This window comes from Manis pentadactyla, chromosome 7, assembly GCF_030020395.1.
Source record: "Manis pentadactyla isolate mManPen7 chromosome 7, mManPen7.hap1, whole genome shotgun sequence".
In the NCBI taxonomy this organism is placed as follows: domain Eukaryota; kingdom Metazoa; phylum Chordata; class Mammalia; order Pholidota; family Manidae; genus Manis; species Manis pentadactyla.
In genome coordinates, this window is record NC_080025.1 from 94,959,350 (window position 1) to 94,978,474 (window position 19,125).

Here is a 19,125-nt window from a genome sequence, read left to right on the forward strand (position 1 = left end):
GTACTTCTCATTATTAATGCTTCAAAAGCCAAGAGCCATTACAACCAAAGGCACTGGGGCAGAAACTGGATTCCCAAACCTGCAGGTTCCAGCATCCATCCTAAGAGATTCTGGTCTGAAGTTCCCTAAATCTAAAATTTTTAAGGTGACCTGACCCCTCATGCTTCTAATAAGCAGCCAAGCTTGAAAAGTACTGGACTAGAGGATGCTGAAGTCCTCCCTCTAGACATAAAAGACAAGATATCCTAGAATCTCTGTGTAAGATTTGATTTTGCCTTGGACATATTTCCTCATGAAGGAACTTGTGATTCTCGTGAAATGGAGTATGTGTGACCCATTCAGCCTCATTTTATTTTTCTTTTCTGGTCATGTGTGTGACTCAGCCATGACTTCTCACTTCATTTCTATTGATGGGCTTATTCCTCCTTAGAAACAGATGCTCTGTAATCCTTATCTTTGGTTCTTTCCTTATTTTTACCAGAAGGTGTAGACTTCTGGATGAGTCTTTAATTCATTAGTTTATATTGTGTTCATTAAACACTTACACTGTTATGACCTAATTTGCATCTCTCATCAGTGAGAAAATATATTATAATTTAAGAGTCTACACTAATTCTACAGGTTACTCTAGCAGGTGATGGTTTGAATCTTTTCAGATATTGGTTGGGTTATTGTAAAGGACTCTTGAGTTGGAGCTACTGGTTGTTTGTTTGGATAATGACCTCGCAGGTGGTAGAAAGAGCCATGACATGGAATACCTGTTATTGACGATGGGGCCATGACTCAGAGGCTGTCCTCAGCTCATTGAAGAAATCCATCCTGATTACCTTTTATATTTCATCACCATTTCTTCCTTTGTCTTTCTTGGGAGTTCCCTGTTTCTTCTCCTTCTGCTTCACAGTATTTATCTCATTTGAGTTTTCAACTGCCTGCCAACTAAATCTTAGTAAGGTCTCAACCCAAGATGGTACCTGATAGTGTTGAATGCATCTATCCAGAGTGTCTGCATTTTAAGGAGATGCTGTGTGGCCCTGCAAAGGGGGTTGGGAAGGAGAGAGAATGTCTTGATTGCTCTCACCTCCTTTCTCATTTTTTTGTTCTTCTGGTAGCTTAAAGGTCAGGGATGTTTTGAGCCACAGCAAACTCTAGGAAATGACCTCTAACATCCTTACATTTATCCCTTTGGTAAAAGTGAATAAAGTTATGAAGGGATATTCTCTCAGAAATGTTGAGAATGACTGAACCCACAAGCATAGAATAAGGATTATATTCATTTTCTGTACTGTTAACAAAACTGCAATTTTATTCAACAAGCTACAAAAGCTATTCATGGAATTTCCTGCATCAATGCTAAGCATTTAATAGAAATCCCTTAACAGTATGAGTGAGGGAATAGCCTTGGTTCTGTTTAATCCAGAATGTTCTTTTATCCCATTTTCCAGATTCTACTGATCCTCTCTCTGTGGCCAGTGACATTCTTGTTCCATTACAGTCTGTGCTGGGATACTTTCTGGTCTCTGAACCCCTATCCTCAACCTTAAAAATAACTTCCAACTAAGTGCCAAGTACTTCCCATATATGGTCCCGTTTAACCTTTAAACAACCCAAATGAGGTTGTTTTATATATTTATCCTTTTATACATTTTATAGATGCTGAAGTTCAGAACATTCAAGTAATTTACTCAGAGTAACATAGTAATTATGCTAGAATTCAAACCCAGTTCTGTTATGTAATATTGAATATATATAATATGTATTTTAAATATACAAAATAGTAAACATAACACACTTATATGCATAACAATAAGTTGAGAATTGAAAAACTATTATTCAACCTAGGAACTTAATGCTGAGGACTCTGTTGAAAAAGTGTCCTTAAACCGGTTCTCTAGGAGGCCTCCTTTATGAATGTGTTCCATCTTCTCTTTTAAAGAACTTTTGAATCAATTTCCGGAGTTTTGTTTGTGCCTGCAGCTCTGCCCCCCTCTTTTGTCCTTTCCTCTGAGTTCCCTTGTTTGGCCTCTCTGCACTGCATTCCCTGACCCAGGAGAGCCATTTGGCAGTAAATGCAACTTATGACTGAGTTCTGAAAACATAGTCTTCATTGAGCTGAAACGCTGATTCCATGAGGCTATTTTGGCATACAAGGATCTGCTCCATGACAGGTCAGTGTCATACCCCTTCAGTTGCTCTTAGATAACACAGAATTTCCCTCTTGAACGCATAATATCATCGTCCTGTATTTCATTTTCTTCTATGTCCTTTGAAATGTGCTTGTTTTGGCTTGTTTGACATGCCCAGCCATCAGTGGTCCATAGACATTCAACATTTCTTCCTGCTGTTCTTTCCTTACGATGTTTCATTCAGCTCCAGCCATCAGGATCCAAAGCAGCAAGCTTGTTAAGTGATTAAACTCATTTCCTTCATTTGCCGTGGCGCCAGATTTCTAGCTTCTTTATAAGAACTAGCTCAGTCGTGGCAGTTTCAGCTAGAGATTGCAGATGCAGATCATTTTCTCCACCATAAATTATCTCAGTCTACTCAGCGTTTGAACCATAAAGTTGGCAGAAAACAGTTTTTTTGGTAACTTGCCCTGTTATTGTGATCTGCAAAATGAAAGGATTAAAAAAAACAGTAATTTTATTCTTCATATGCAGGCAATGTAGCTTTCTTCGTATATTGAATATTTGCATAACACTAAAGAAATTTTTCTATCAACTTTTTTCTATACCAATCTTCAGATACCAGGACAGATTTCCAAAAGGGGCAATATGGGAATACTTGCATTTTTCAGTTTTTCTGAATCCTTTTCTTCATGTTCAGGTACTCGTTTTTCTAATTTTAACGTCCAATTTCTGTTGGTAATGACTGAATTTTTAAATGTTGAGAAAAAATTTGGCACTAAATGTACGTATTTAAAGAAAAATAGTGAATTCATAAATAGGATGCTGATTTGATATTTATGAAGTGCCAGCTTAATCTCTAAATATGAGAATTCCATAATTGCCACTGAACTGTTCTTTGAAGTTTTATAAAACAGCAAGGAGGAGGGGCTTTACTCAATTTCACAATTAAAATTCAAGAATGGAAGTAATAATATTGCATAAATGATTGTCTAGCTACATGTTCCTCTTTTTTGACAGAAGTACTCAAACTATGAACCTTCACTCTCATACTGAATATCCTGTTCAGATATCAAGATAACAAACAATGAGTATTTATGCTACAGACTCCTACATAGAGCAGGCATTCAATTATGTATTAAATTAATGAAACTGGGTGATCACTTGGAAGACACTTTAAAAGGGAAAGGGAGATAGGGAAACAGAGAGACAGGATAAACATTAAGCAAGTGATCTTACATTATCTACAGTAAAAGAAATATGAAGCTGTGTAGAAAAAATAACATTAATGCCCTCCCATTTGTTCTGGTTCCTATTGCTGTGTAATAAAACACCCTAAAACATAGTGGCTAAAAACAGCAATCATCATTTAGTTTGCTTACAAATTTGCAATTTGGGTGAGAACAGCTCCCCTCTGCTGAACATGGTTTATAGAAAACGGCTCTACTGGGGGCTGGAGGATCTGCTTTCAGGAGAGTTCCCTCGCAAGGCTGGTGAGTTTGTGCTGGCCCTTGGGGCCCATGTGCTGCCTACATGTGCCCAGCAGACTCCTCTATAGGCTGCTTGGTCTTCCTCACAACACCGTGGCTAGGTTTCAAGAGACACAAAGCAGAAGTAGTCAGTTTCTTAAAGCTTGAGCCCAGAAACTCACAGAGTGTCACTTCTGTATTCTGTTGGTTAAGGAGTCACAAAGCCTGATTCAAGGCAAAGGGACATAAACTCCACCTCTAGAATGAAGGAGTGTCAAAGAGCCTTCCGACATGTGAAAACTGCCACACCATTGCATTGAAATGAAACCGAAGCCCCTTCCCTCAGCCTCAAGCCCCTTTCCTTCCCTAAATCCCCTTCCTGTCCCTCAACCCCCCCTCAGAGATCATAACCATTTTCTGTAAAAGCCAGACAGCAAATATTTTAGGCTAGTAGGTAAAACAACCATCTCTATTCTAACCCCTCAACTCTTGTGTTGTAGTGAGAAAACCATAGATGATACTTAAACAAATGGGCATGTCTGCATTCCAATCAAATTTTATTTATCAAAACATGTGGGCAGGCCAGATTTCACCCATAGGCCATTGTTTGCCAACACCTACTGTACATGGTGCATGACATGCTTCCTCTTAACTTTTCTATTCTCCCCTCTCCTCTGCTTACTAAGCTTCAATCACACATTCCTATTAGCCCCTGCAAGACAAAAAGCTTGCTTTCCCTTGGGGCCTGTGCACACCCTATTCCTAATAGCATTTGTCTTGGCCTAAATGTTACTTCTCAGCAAATTCTTCACTAATTGTACCTTATAGATCTCTCCTGCTGTTCTTCATGATAATTCTCTATTTCCTTAGTAGTACTTTGCATCTTATAATTAACATATATATTTATTTCCTTCAGCATTCCACCAAAATTTGAGGGTCTACTGTGATTCCAGTATGTTCTAGACCTTCTTTTAGATTGATAAACATGGCTGACATAGCTCCTGTCTGCATAGGATAAACATTCTTTACAGAGAGACAGACAATAAATAAGGAGGCAAATAAATAAGAAACTATCAAATAGTGCTTAGTGCTATCAATAAAATAAAACCGGCTATTAGAGACAGATCAGGAAAGACCTCAGTGAAGTAGTGACGTCTGAGCTGAGCACTAAACTGTCAGGAGCTCACCAAGCAAAGATATTGACGTGAGGAGAGGAGTCCATTGGGCATGTTGGGCTGGTTGGAAAGGTGGAGCTTTATTTCCTAATGACTAAGGAAACAGAGGAGCCAGTATGGCTGGAGGGAAATCAGGGAGAGAAAGATGCTAAAAGGTAAGGTCACAAAGGTTGGAGCTGAATGTTTCAGGGTCTCACAGGACAAAAAGAAGTTGTTTAGATTTTATTCTACCTATCTACGTGCAGTAAACTTCAACAAGCACTTAATGGAGTGTGTGCATTTTTCTGGGCCTTGTGTCTAAGTACCAAAATGTAACAGTGAGCTCGTGTTACCCATTCGGCTGCATGCTTCGCAGGGGCGGGGATTCCTTCTGTTTTCTCGTATCAGTGCCCTAGGGCCTTTCACTTACAAGGCACAAATAAATATTTGTCAAATAAATTAAGGAATGAGTACATGAATGAGAATATATTTGAAATTTTTTGACATTACAAAGGTATCTTCAAGCTCAAAAGTATGGGAGCCCTGATGGAAATTTTCATAAATCTTTTATTACTAAAATACAACCTTTTTCAAAACTGAGATGGAAAAAAATGATGTGAAGGAAGTATAGAATACTTTTTAGAGTAAATAGTCATTCAAGTTGGACAAAGCATAGAAGGAATTTTCCTGGATCTTGAGACAAGAGCCCTGGCTCTGAACAAGTCACACCCCCAGTTTCTATGTATTTCTTGAATAACATATTATTTTCCTGCTTTGAGCCATGGATACTAGGGAAAAGACAGTTGTAAGATGTTTTAGTGAACGTAATACACTGTCACTATAAAAAGTGTTTGCTGTTATAAAACATTGTTTCTCACTTCATTTCACATAATCATAACCCATTAGGCATCTCTGTCTTTGACCTTCAATAAATATCTGAGGACACAAAGAAAGCTACACATGGTATAATGGATTTCTCCACTTCCAGTTTGTTGGAGAAAAAAACTTCCCTTAGGTTTTTTTATTCTCATTTCTATTTCTTTCTTTCTAGTGTGGTAACCCTTTTCAAGCACACACTGTTTTTATATCCATATCTTTATTCTGTCAGATTCAGTGTAAATAAATGATTATACAAATGTGTTATTTAACACATGTTTTCTTAGCAGCTGACCAAACTACCAGGATTTTATGGGACTTTGCTCTGTGCATGGCATAGGAAGATACTCCACAAATAGTTTCAGCCCTCTCTAAAATAAAAGTCAACTCATTCTCATTCCCAAACTCAGCATCTTTTATTTTCGAATCGAGTCCTTTTCATTTTTCTGCAGTTAAATGTAGTTCTGTCCTCTTTAATGTCATGGTTTTTGTTAACTCTTTCTTATAGGCTTAATCAATAGTTTCCAACCAGGGATGCCCTTGCCCCACAGGGGACATTCGTAGTATCTGGAGACATTTTTGGTTGTCACAACCTGTGGGGATGGGGAGGAGGATGCTGGCCTCTACTGGGTGGAGGCCGGGGATGCTGCTCAACATGCTAAAATGCACAGAAGGGCCCCTGTAACACAGAATTATCTGGCCACAAATGTCCATTCTGCTAAGTTTGAGAAAACCCTACGCCAGATTAAGATCTTGCCTCCATCTTTTCGAATAGATGGAGACTTGCAATTGTTTAGAAGCTTTAGAAGCAATCAGTAATTAAAATCTGTCTTTATGTTTACATACAGTGAGGAGCATATCAGCTCAGGGAAGATCAGTAGGGCTTGGCTTCCCCAACTTTCTACCATGTGTGGAGGTCAGGTACCTGTCCTTGAGCTTATGAGAAGAAGCCTAAATAGTAGGGCTCTGCATGCTGAACACCCTGTGCCACTAGCAGGGTTACAATGGAATGACTGAGCCTCTCATTGCTTCCTCCAGTAGATGATTATGAGAAAGGTCTCTGCTTGAACTGAAAATTTCAGCTGTCTTCCAGAGCAAGTTGTCTGTGTTCAGGAAACATCTCTTTTGATTCAAGCCACCAGAAACTGATTATGCTTAACCCACATGTGCTCTGCAAAGCAAGCCTTCCCAGGCGGATAAAAGCCATGAAATTTCATAAGTACTGTAAAGTGCTAAAAATTTAGATGGCAAATGCACAGATACTGCCATCAGTATCCTCAGGCTTAGAGCTGCTATTAACATCAGGCATACATACTATGACTTTATTTCCTAAACTACATAGATAATGCTTAAATGTATGGATTTATTATCACATTTGGCATATTTTATTTATAGCATAAGAAAGGTGAAACATTCTGCAGCATTGCATGTTAAGATTAGGATTTATTGTTCAGGAATCCTTGAACAATTTTATCAAAAGCCCATTTCTAGGTGGTGTTTTTCTGCAATAAATCATACAGCAAGAATCTATCAGTGGACACCAGGAAGAGATAAATGAGTGTAGAGGAAAGAGGGTCATCACAGATTTTTTTCTGTATCATGACCTGTCATTGGCAGAAATCCATTTATTATGGTTCACAGATGATTTTTTTACCTACTTGCTGTGTTTTCTCATTGGGGTGTTAGCTAAAATAAAATGAAAGCCTGGAAAAACATAAACTATCAAATTCCATGAAGACAGACATAACTTAAAGATCATGAAATGCAAAGAGCATCAGTTTTTTTCTCCTCCCATGTAGCTGCAACTTTTCTTGGAAATGTATTTCTAAAATGTAAATATTTTAATTTTCAAAGTAACTGCTCCACTCAGATTGGTAGTACAATTAACAGAAAAGCAGATTCCATCCCAGACTAGACTAATTTTGAATTCTGCCCCAGAATGTTGTTTTAGTAGAAAAGCAGAAGTGTCTAATAGTTGTTGAGTAGTTATCAAATGCCCCTGAGTGAGTTTTCTGTCCTTTTTCACATGCCCTATCTTACTGAATCTGTCATCAGGACTCTAATTTGGAGCAAGATCAGGTACATGAAGAAACACATGCTAAATGCCAGGCTAAATTTGAGGATAATCTTTGTGAGGTTGTCACCACCACTGGAATTAAATTTGCATTTGATTGAAAGAATTCAGTAATATATAGTAGTTGAGGTTTATTTTTGTATATATATTTATTTTTGTACTGCCTTCCCCCTTTCAAATAGTCTAGGCTAAGAAAACACTGGCAAAATGTGTTTCCAGTTTGTTTCCAGCTTCTTAAAATAAAATACTGGGGAGCATATATTGAATGAATGCTGTCATTCACAAGAATACTTAAAACAGGTTTGTTTTTTTGGAAGGGAGGCTGAGGGGTTCCCATCCCTGCATTCTGGGATGTAGGTCCATTAACCTGCTACATGCCACCCTAGAGAGTCATTCTTTCCCCATATCCTTTCACAATTTTGAACAGCCCCCAGATGGACATTAGCTTTAAACATAATATAGATGAGCAATAGAGAAAATAGCGGTGGTTGAAGGACTTCCCGGTGTGTAAGCTGACCAGGTCCCATGTCCTTCTCTTAAGGAATCCAGAACAGTTGAGGCCCCTATCTCACTTCCTCTTTCCCTGGTAGGTGACGGTGAGCTCTCTGTCTGGGGGCACAGAAACTTGCACACCCTGAACCCACAGACTGGAGCAGGAGCCAGATGACAGTCACTGCTTCCTTCCTGTGCTTCCTCAAATACAATCTACCTCACTGTGATACCCAACTGGGAGCAATTGGATAGAATTTTTTAGTCACAGGTAAAGTACCATGGACTAGATAAGGCTGTTAAGGTACTTGCCTGGGGTATAAAATTTAAGGCAGCTGGGGGTGCCCAAAAGCCCAGATATCAAAATAATATTTTAATGACATTTTTAAGAATTTAGATTACTGCAAAAAATCCAGAATGAGTAAAATACCAGAATTTTTAATAAAGACAAGATCAGTAGTATTGATTTGATTTTCTTTTTACTTTGGTGGGGCTCAGCATGACATTGCACAGTATCCACTGAAGCAATGGAAGGGGAAGTTCAGAAAGCAAGTTGTCATCTTTGTAACTGAACAATTCTACTTTGATGGGCTGGACATCTTCTGGGAGCAGGAATTCATCATCACATGAAGGCTGTGCTTGGGAGCAGCACCAAGAAGTTTATGGAGGGAGTCAGTTCACAGGTTCTCGGGCTGGCCTACCACTGACTGGCTATGCAGCCCTGGGTGAGTCACAGGACTTTATGGCAGAGGTTTGATCCATAAAAAGATGCTGGAAAAAAATAAAGGTTTTGTGATATATCTGGAACCTACCACATCACTGAAAGGCATCTCTGTTAAAATAGATGGCTTGGTCATCGAATTGAGTTTATTCAAGGTTCCTCTGCATAATTTTGTTATTTTTATTTATTCTCCTAATAAAAACATTTCATTAGATCAGCTTTTAAATCCTTTACTCTGTGCACCAGAGAGGCCCTAAAGTCAAGTCTGAGGGCCAGTGGTAAATTCTGTTCCATTCCTGCCAAGATTATATCTGTTCTGAGGACGCATAAAGGACTTCCAAGTTTGTCGATTCTCTGCCTTTCATAAACACTGCTTGTTTGGTTTGTAAAATACGGTGTGATAGTAGATGACTCATTCTTTTCCAGCTAACCCATCCCTTTCCTGTGGGGATCAAGTAGAACTGGGGAAAGTAATCAGAGACACCTATCATTGCCAGTCAGTTTTGGAGGGAAACCCATGAAAAAGAAGATTCACAAAGAGAGCAGTTTTACATCATATAATCTCAGATGTCTCTAATTAGCCATGTTGATCAAATTTTACCCTGATATTACTAACTTGAAATTTCACTTAAATCCTTTGCCCAATAGTTATCCCATTTTTCCCTTCAGCACCTGTGGTGGTACTTCACTCATAGAATATTGGACAATCATTTTTCTTTAAATGTTAGCCAGTATCTTGAAAGAAGAACGGTTCCTTCTTTCGTCATCACTGGGGATTTTTTGAAAGTAGTACATAATTAGGAATGATTAATAATAGAAAGCAGAAGTATTTTATTCTTTTTTGAAAAGGTCACAGTGAACTTGAAATACTGTATTTTGAGAAAAACTTGAAATATATCAAACCAAATGATTACACTTAAAGGCATCTGTTGTGCTAACATCATAGAAGAAAGTCTCTGCGTATGTGTATGAGAGAGAGAAAAGCCACACGTGGTGTGTGAAAATCTGAGCTTACTTTTCCCTTCTTCCCCAGAGAACCCAGAGCTGTGTCTATTGCTGTCCTTGGTTGTGACCCCTGGTCTCCATCTACTGCTCTGTAAGCCTTATCAACACAGGCATATGCAAAGCCTTTACATGCTCTGAAAACTGAATTAATAATCGGAGGTGATAATCCATGTGGTGCTTCATTGTTAGGCCAATCGGCAGAATTTAAATGCTTTACATTTAAAATAATTTAGTTTAATTGTTATAGAGTGACTGATAGAGAAGACTGACTGGACTCTTAACCCATTGCAGGGTGTAAATTAAAGGCTGTCTTTGGCTATTTGAACTTAATCCAGACATTTTACACAATTATTGTCTCAACAGGGTAGAAGAATAAAAGGAGCTGGCTTCCTTTGCCACATATTTTTTTCTTACTCTCTCTGACGTATTGGGGGTGGAAGGTGGTGGTGGTCAGTGGGAGGAGAGAGAGAGAGAAGAAGAGGGGAGAGAGAGAGAGATTCATTTCATTTTATTAGTTTGGAGAATCAACCTGAAAAAGGAATGTTAATAACATGGGATGAAAAGCACCCCTCACGTTAATTTACCCAGAAATCTCCAGTTGGCAATAAAACAGTATGAATCTAGAGGCAAAAAGGTCCCTTTGTTACAAAGAAATGAAGTTTTGTGTTCGGAGGTGATAATAGCAAAAGAAAGACCCATTTCTTTAAAAATGGGTCTGATCATCCTGACCTATGAATTGCTTTTAAGATAAAAAAAATTACAAGCTGAGGAGATTTTGACATATCTCGTTATATTTTCAGCTTCTTTGGCTGCCTTCTTGGGCTGATGTTTAAAGGCTTAGAATGAAGCTTACCTTCTGTGTGTTTTTGAAACTTCCCACTGATCAACCTCCAAGAAAAATGTACTGAGGTATCATGTTTCTAACACTTAAAGATCTAATTGGGATATTGTTCTGTACATGCTGTTAAACACTGTAGTGACAAGAAGAGTCCTAGCCCCCATTGGCAGGGAGCCAATACATACCTTCCTGGAACAAAGTGCAGGATAATTAAAGTGCAACTAGTGAGAGAGCATGCAGAACCTGCACCAAAATAGCAATCGCTAAAGTGCTGGAGAGCATGCTCCTTGGGAACTCAGAAGCTCTTGCTATATGCATTTGCCTTTTCTGTTCAAATACTGTTCATCAGAAGTATTTTCTTTCCCCACCAACACCCCCAACTTATTGACTATTTTGTAAGCAGTTCTAAATTAAAAAAAAAAAATTTCAACTAATGTCCTACACAATCATCTATGTGAAATGACCTCAAGAACACCATTAGGAGATCAGTCGTACATATATGATTTCATAAAATTGAAGAACCCAGGCATTTTAGAAGCTTCATTTCAGTTACAAATGGAGAACTAAGAGCTAAATAAAATACAGGGGGTATTTTTACATCAGTCACAATTCCTATTCAAACAGCCTATTTAAGTGTGCACAGGCCTTTCACGCAGAGCCACTCAAATGCCCTTGCATAGCAGGTTCTGCAAGTAAATCAGGAAGGCGTTGGGATTGTATAAGACTGCAACGTGACTCTGGGCAAGCTTAGTTACCGTTCTAGCATAACCATTTAAAAAATAGTTTTTTCATTTTTTTTTAAACCACAATTCTGTGCAAATCATCAAGCATTAGGAACCTCTGAGTAGCTGGTTCCTACAGTGAAACCTAAAGGATTTACACTGAAACTTCCCAACACCACTAAAGGCAACAATGCATATAAATCCCTTTCACAGTGATGGGGAAATGGGATCCTTAGAAAGCTCCTTCCCTATTCAATGAAACCTGCCAATTTTTTACTCTTAAAATATGAGTCCATCCACAGGGCAACTTCAAAAATGGTTTCTCCACATTTCTTTAGATCCTGTGTAAATCAAGTGCTGTTCAGCAGATACCACAAATAAATCATCCATATTTTATTCCTTCTTTTTTTATAGAAGGCATTTGCAAGATCAATTTCTGATTCTGCAGAACTCCCTTGACCAGGTTAAACTCTGGCTGGCTTGCTTTTTTATTTTGGTTTGCCTTCTGCTAAGTGACCCTCAGGAAACACAGTGATAGTCTAAGTCCAGTACACAATCGTCAGGCAAGGTCAAATGGAGAGTTATAACAGACAGGCATCTATTTATCTATTCATGTTGCTGTGCTATGCTGAGTTAGCCTCAACACACACAAGTTTTTAAATCATATAACTTGCTTTCAAATCAACTTCCTCAAGATAGCTCAAGGATTCAAATCAATAGATACTCTAATGTTTTTTTTTTAATTAAATCTCTTTAAAGGGTCACTTAATGATTGTTAGGATGCTTGATGCAGCCCCCAGGTGGAAGACTGTCTGCAAGGCATAAAGAATGAGCTGTTCTCCTTCTGCCACAGCCTCTGCTGATTTACAACCACTTTGTGTTTGATGTTGGACAGGATAATTTCATCAGTCTCCAACCCTTGTGATCACGTCCCAAAATGACTCGTCAGGTGAAGCCCTGGCGGAAGATTGCTTGTCACCTGTAGGAAGTAGCTGTCTGCCCTGAGTACTCTTTCCTCATAAATGTAATCATCTGTTAGTTATTCATTGAGCTATACTTCATGGGCTCGATGGAGTGCCGAGGGCAAGGGACCAACTGCTCACTGGAAAACACTTAGGAACAACGTTAGTGCCCATTGTATTTTTCTTTCTTTTCTCTCTTTTCTCTTTCCAGTGTTGGGAGGAGGAGTCATATCTGGTTCATTTTTTAAGGTTACTATGGAAGACAACCATTTCAGTACATTTAAGAATTTTTTTGATTTAAAAAAATTTCACAAGTGAGGAAATGTATGTAGAGATGGTAATCTGCCAAATGTTAAAGTTTGTCTGGTTTGCCCGATTTTCAATTCTTTATTCTTAACCAATTAGCAGTATCCAGAATAAATTAGTATTTCAATGAGGTGACACTTGCCTCTCCTACATCTTTAAACCTAATCTAGAATGAAATAGTTTATACATTTAGACATCATGTTTAATTTCATCCAATTCCTAATTAGCCACTTCATTCATTCCTTTATTGACCCAGTAGCTGTTATGCTCCTATATGTCAGGCATTGGGGGTATGATGGCAAACAAGGTAAGTATGACCTTTGCCCTTATGGGGCTCACCTAAGGGAGCAGATTATATTATAAATTACTACAATAACTGTATGATTACTGCCTATGAGGGTCTCAGAGGAGTCAAGGGCAATGAGCATGTTTAGTCAGAGTAACTGGACAAAGCTTGCAGAGGACAGGCCACTTGAGCTGGGCTACAGATGATGTCTGCATCCTGAAGGGGAACAGATTTTGATACCCCAAAATATGCCTCTTTGGCATATTGGTTACTAAGTTAACTATTTTCAAGAAACAGCAGACATAGGAAAAATCTCTAACTAAATAGAAGTTATCCTTTGGTAAGAGAAATTTATATGTGTAAAGAAATCTCCATTTGTAAGGTGTTCCCCTGCTGCACTAGGAAGAGGGGGATGACTCAATTTCTAGAAACTCTTGTCAATGGAGAGGGTGACAACTTAAGTCTGTGCAACAAGCTTACCCTGTTTATTGTGCTTTTCCTGGTAAACGCCCATTACTGATTCCCTATTGCAACACCTCCTTTTGTCTTTAGCTGAAGATGGTATTTAAGGTGATGGCTTTGGTCATTTTGGGGAGTTATTCACTTTTCCTGGTTTTCTCCAATGTATACAGAAGGTATACATGCTATTAAACTTTTGATTTTCTGTTGTTAATCTCTCATATCAATTTAGTTGTTAGACTAGGCAAAGAACCTAGAAGGGAAGAAAGGAAAACTTTTCCACCCCTATAGTTTTGGCAATAGAGATGGGACCTTCCCTGGTTGGACATTGTTCACTCCAGGGCTTCTGCTGTTGAGAGAGCCAGGAACCCCTCACAGGAGCCAGCATAAGGTAAGAATTCTTACCATGTCAGTCTCCTAGATCTCTGCCTACAGTGTCTATTGGAAGTAAGAGTGGTGGGAGTCCTTTTCTTTTTCTAAATTTAGATTAACAAGAGAACATATTTGTGTGATTTATTTCGTTAAGGGTATGGTGACTTTGGTAAAGATTTGTTATGAGTACTCTTGTTTCCTGTTGATCCTTTTTGTCCCAGAGATGGTCGTTGTTTTCTTTTGTCTCCATCTTTTGTGTCCATTGTCATAAGGAGGAAAACCATGGGTCTGATGAAATTATTCTTTTGTCTTGTTCTGTGTTCTAAGAGCTTGGCTTTGTGATCAGTGACAATATTCTCTCTGGTCTCCACCATCCAGAAGGTACACGTGTACTGGTGTGCAATTGGTGGTCAATCTGATAGATGGGGTTCCAAGCCATGAAGACACAAGGAGCATTCTCTTTGTCTAGCCATGTCAGCTCTAAGGGGAGTTTGTTAGAAGGGATCCCAGACTATGAGGGGCCTTTGTCATCTCAATTTTTATTGTCTTGTTATTGCTGGGAAAGTTGCATTCCAGTAGCACCTGCCCAGTATGACGAATTAGTGGGTCTGTGACTGGAGGAGTCTCACATTCCTGTGAGAGACTGGAAACACTGTTTTCACTACATAATTCTTATCACCTGTGACAACAAAGTCCTTTGCTTTCTCAAGTTAACTCTGTGTGTGAATTTTCTGGATCTTGTGAGCATCTTTTGTACTGTCTTATGGGATACCTCTTATGTCCTTGGTTAAGCCATAAAAGCTTATTAGGTTGAGTCATGATTGAGATTAATAGATCCTACTTGCCAATGACCAATCCTTTGAATTGGAAAAAGTTCTGTATTTGACGATTTTTTTTTTAGAGAGCTCTCATTCCAAACAATTATCTTATTGGTACCTATGGAAAAAACAAGTTAAAAAATAGACATAAAGGAACATAATGGCTGGCCTTTGGAACTCCTTTAGCTAGGACAGAAATTAGAACAAAAATTAATCTCCATATCCTACATAAGTTCCATTTCTGAAAATACAACCTGATCTGCCTGTTGTAGCCTCCCTTTTCCTACAAAATTTACAGAGAACACTCTGGCCTGATCTCTGGGCCTGGGGTATGTGGATTACCCATATAAATACTAAAAGCCAGGAAATGAGTTTAGTGGAAGCACCCAAGATGAGCAGTAGGGTTCACTTTGCTGTCTCTTTAAATTCCTTCTACTTTCCAGGGTTCTATGGTCAGGTTCTGGCAGCTTCAGCTTCAGGCCTTCCTATGAAGTATGCTTTATGGTTGTATCCGGGACCCCACCACAAAGAATTCGTGTCTCCTGGACTTCAACAGATCTTCTAAATTATAAAGCCCTTCAGTTGGAAATATCCCTGATATAAAGAAGCAAATTTAGTTGGAAAGGTGGGTTAGTCCTTTGATATTCATGCTGCAATCCAGTTCTTTATGAAGTTGTAAACAACTCTTTGTCTTGCAAATCTCCACAAAAACAGAAATGTGGCTCTGGAAGCAATTGAAAGCTCACCTATCCATACCAATCCCAAAATGCCCCCTATTCATCTCAAAATGTTAATAGATACTGTAAAAAATCAGGCCCCTGGAAACAGAATTGTCTTGTACTTAAGGAAAGGAAAAATTTAAATAGTTATTACTTTAGACCTCTCATAATAGACAAATATAACCCAAAAATCCTTAGTGAAAACTTGGGTATTTTCTCTGCATATTGATGATACAGATTTTCTACCCCTATATTCTATAGAATATGTGACAGTCTTTGAAATACAAACTTTAGGGAGACATTTCTTGTCAGAAAAAGAAAAAAAAAGAGGCATTTGGAAACTGGGCTAATGAAAAACCTTAAATATCTTCTCCACAGATCTTAGTAGAAGAAGATTTAGTTAACTAAGAAAGTAACCTCAATTTATTTCATCTGCCAGAAACACAGTTTGGATCCAACTGCATTTTTGTAAACTAATGAGCTTTATATTATTATACCTGTCTCATTGCTAAAATTTTTAAAGAGCTATTAAGATCTATTTGGGTCTGTCTGTATGTTTATGTGTATGTTATAGATGTGATACTTTTCAACCCTCAGATGGTATTGTCAGAATTAATCTGTGAATACTTCTATTTAGTTAGCTTAAAATTAAGCACTTATAAATCAAACATTCCTAAAGTTCTCATAAATATAATAGAAACTAACTCAAATGCTTTTTAGGTTCAAATTATCTGGGAAATTATTCAGTATTAAAGCTAGTTTAAGTTCATTTATTTATTAAAATAGATAGGTCTTTAGAGATTATCAGCATTAAATATACTTTTATTCTTCCTAGGCTTACTAAAGGTCAAATAAATTCGTGTTATCTCTTGCAAAATTTCACAGCAAGAAAAATATCTTGGGATGATGACTGACTTTGTCTACTGTCTCATGAAGTTTTTGTCAGTAGTTGAAATATAATTGTTGGGAGCAAGTGATTTCATTTTGTTAGATGTAAATGGGCTAAGACTTTTTAGGTGAAATTTTTAGCAAGAATTATATTTTATAGTATGTGTACATAAAAGTCGTTTCCAAAAACTTTTTTAACTGGAAACTGTAGAGTTTTGCTAAGTTTAATGATAGAAATTTAGTGAGTATATAAATCATTTTCAAATAAGATAAAATAGTGAAATAAAATATTAATTACTGAACATAGGTTTATCTATTTGGGCTTTCTTATTACAGAGAACCTAAAGGTATTTGGGTCTTTAATAAAATACCTTGTGCCACATTGGAAAGTTGCATTGAGAGGAAGCATATGCCTCTAGAGATTATGAAATATATTAAAACATTTGCCAATCTAAAAGAATAGTGGTGTAACAGACAGTTCACAATTGCTTACTACTTTATTTTCACTACAAGTTATAGTTTCTAAGGGCTAAAAAGTCTAGTGTATGTGATTAAAACTCCTAGAACTAATAAGGGAAACAACTAAGAAAAGGCATGAGGTATGATGATGAATTTTTGTTAGGGGAAAGAAAGTAAATTTGTCCCAAAGTAGAACTGATTATTTCAGAATAGAAAAGGAGAAAATAGAGGACAAATTAAATATTTGAGAAGAGGTAGAATTTTACCTTGTGTAATCAAGCTGGCTAAATTGAATTATTATTGTAAGGGTTTTAAAAAATAAGCTTTAATATAAATACTGTACTTACGTATAACTAAAACTTATTTTTCTTTTATGTTTTATCAAAATGACTTCTTTTGTTTTTATCATCAGGTTTTGATTACTTAGGAAAAATGAATTTTTTAATATTAAGAGATAAATTTTGCTCACAACCTTATAACCTTCTGTATTTGCCTTTGAAATCTTACTATTGTCACTTTGGTTAAATGGATAAAGTATTGTTTTATAATTATATGTGATCATGTTTAGTTGTGTCCAAACCTTTTGATATTTTGGATAAATTCCCCATGGATGGACAGGGAACTTAGGAATGTACCCAACAATTCCACTCACAGAATTTGCTCTGGCTGTCTCTTTATCTTGGGGGCCTGAGTGGTAGATAGGACACAAATACAGGAGGCTTGAGGCAGAGGCCATCCTCAAAGTTAGAATTCTTTGTGTATTTGAAGCAAGATCTCAGACAGCCTGGTGGATACTCATCCAGTTGATTCAGGGTGCAGAGAAGCATTCCAGGTCTAGGCACAGTCCCAGAAGCAGATCTGAAATGTATGCAAGATGTACTAGAAATTGAATTGGTTGCTGTAGGGAGGAATAGATAGTGTTGTGGGAAGGGCTGAGCCTATGGAAGGCCTGAATATGTAAACTTCCAGAGCTCTTATCTATTATAGTGTTTAAAGTGAACTTTGTCAATGCATATAGGTTGATCCTTCTACCCTGATGAAGTGGACCAAAATATTTCCATTAATAGTTTTTGTATTAATAATTGAATTTCCAGATCAGCAAATACATTTTTGTCAGGGCCTACTCCCTTCCCCCAGCACTGCAGGCCCTTTGTTGGCATTTTAGTCACTCTTATTTTTTAAAAAAGTGAGAAGTGTATGCTCCTCATGAGTGAGGCATCCTGATATTTTTCTGGGTGAAGACCTTTCTTCATAAAACAATATAAACATCAATAAATTGTGGTTAAACACCTAGTACATTCATTGTGTATTAAAGACATGGTGTCATAAAGTCTGAAGAAAGTCTCACTGGAAACATCATAGTATATCCTCTGGGTGCTGCAGTGTACAGAACTTACTAGAACTTTTTTCCCATATATGGACCCAAATATACTTCTGTGTGATTTGATGTCACCCACTTTGTAGTATGAGCACACAAAGTTAATTACTTTTAATTACTGGGTTCTTAGGCATTGAATATTGGTACTTTTGTCACCAAAGACAACAATGAAATGGGACAGGGGTAAATAATTTCCACTTACTTTTTTCCATTATAAGTTGCCAAGTAGATTCACTTTTTACTAAAAAAAAAAGTGTTCCCAAACTGGGATGTTCAGCTAAGAGAACAAAATTTTTTATGATCAAATTAAAAGACACAATGCTAGGAAAAAGGGTTATTATAGATGCAGTGTTGAGTGACTCCCAACCGTAATGTTCCTAGTAAGCACCAGGGTAAGGTGTCCATTTAATAAGGTGGTATATTTTTAACAAAACCGTATCAAATAAAGATAGAGAGTAAGAAAAAATGATATCTGTGGCAATGAAGCAGTCATTTCTGGCACCACTGCCATTGGCTATAAGCACAAAGTAGAACACTGGCGTCAGGGATTGTCTAAATGCAGCCCTAAAAGGTATAGCTTTGGCACAAGCCAAATCATGTACTCTAGAATTGCCTTCTGTAGCTGTGACACACATAACCTACTTGCTTTAACTCCATTTGGAGAGCACATGACTCCTCTAAAGTACGGCAAATGTCCCAACATTCCCTGGAGGAAGATGGGTTGGTCCACTGGAAGGCAGCTTTGAAAACAAGTCTAATGGTTACTGGTAACTTAAATGTGAAGCTCTGCAAGACACAGGGAAGCTGGTCTTTGTAAAACAAACCAAATGTCAAGAACTCATGAGAAATCACACCTTCAAAATAAAACCATGGTCCTACTACAAAAGGTGATATAGGGCCTTCTTTACTCTTTAACAGAGCTCCATTGTTTTCTCATGATTTTGCTTTATGGGGTTTAAATTAAAGGGAAGCTACTCCCTGGAAGCAAATCTTTGTTTTAAAACATT

At 37.7% G+C, this 19,125-nt stretch overlaps 1 long non-coding RNA gene across 1 annotated transcript in view; it reads left to right on the plus strand.

The window, feature by feature from the left end:
- The first annotated feature begins 2,048 nt into the window (after positions 1-2,048).
- The window catches only part of LOC118908208 (uncharacterized), a 40,858-nt gene continuing 23,781 nt past the window's right edge, over positions 2,049-19,125 (plus strand). Inside the window, exon 1 of the long non-coding RNA XR_005023100.2 lies at positions 2,049-2,165. This is a non-coding gene — a long non-coding RNA (uncharacterized LOC118908208). The remainder of the gene's footprint in view (positions 2,166-19,125) is intronic.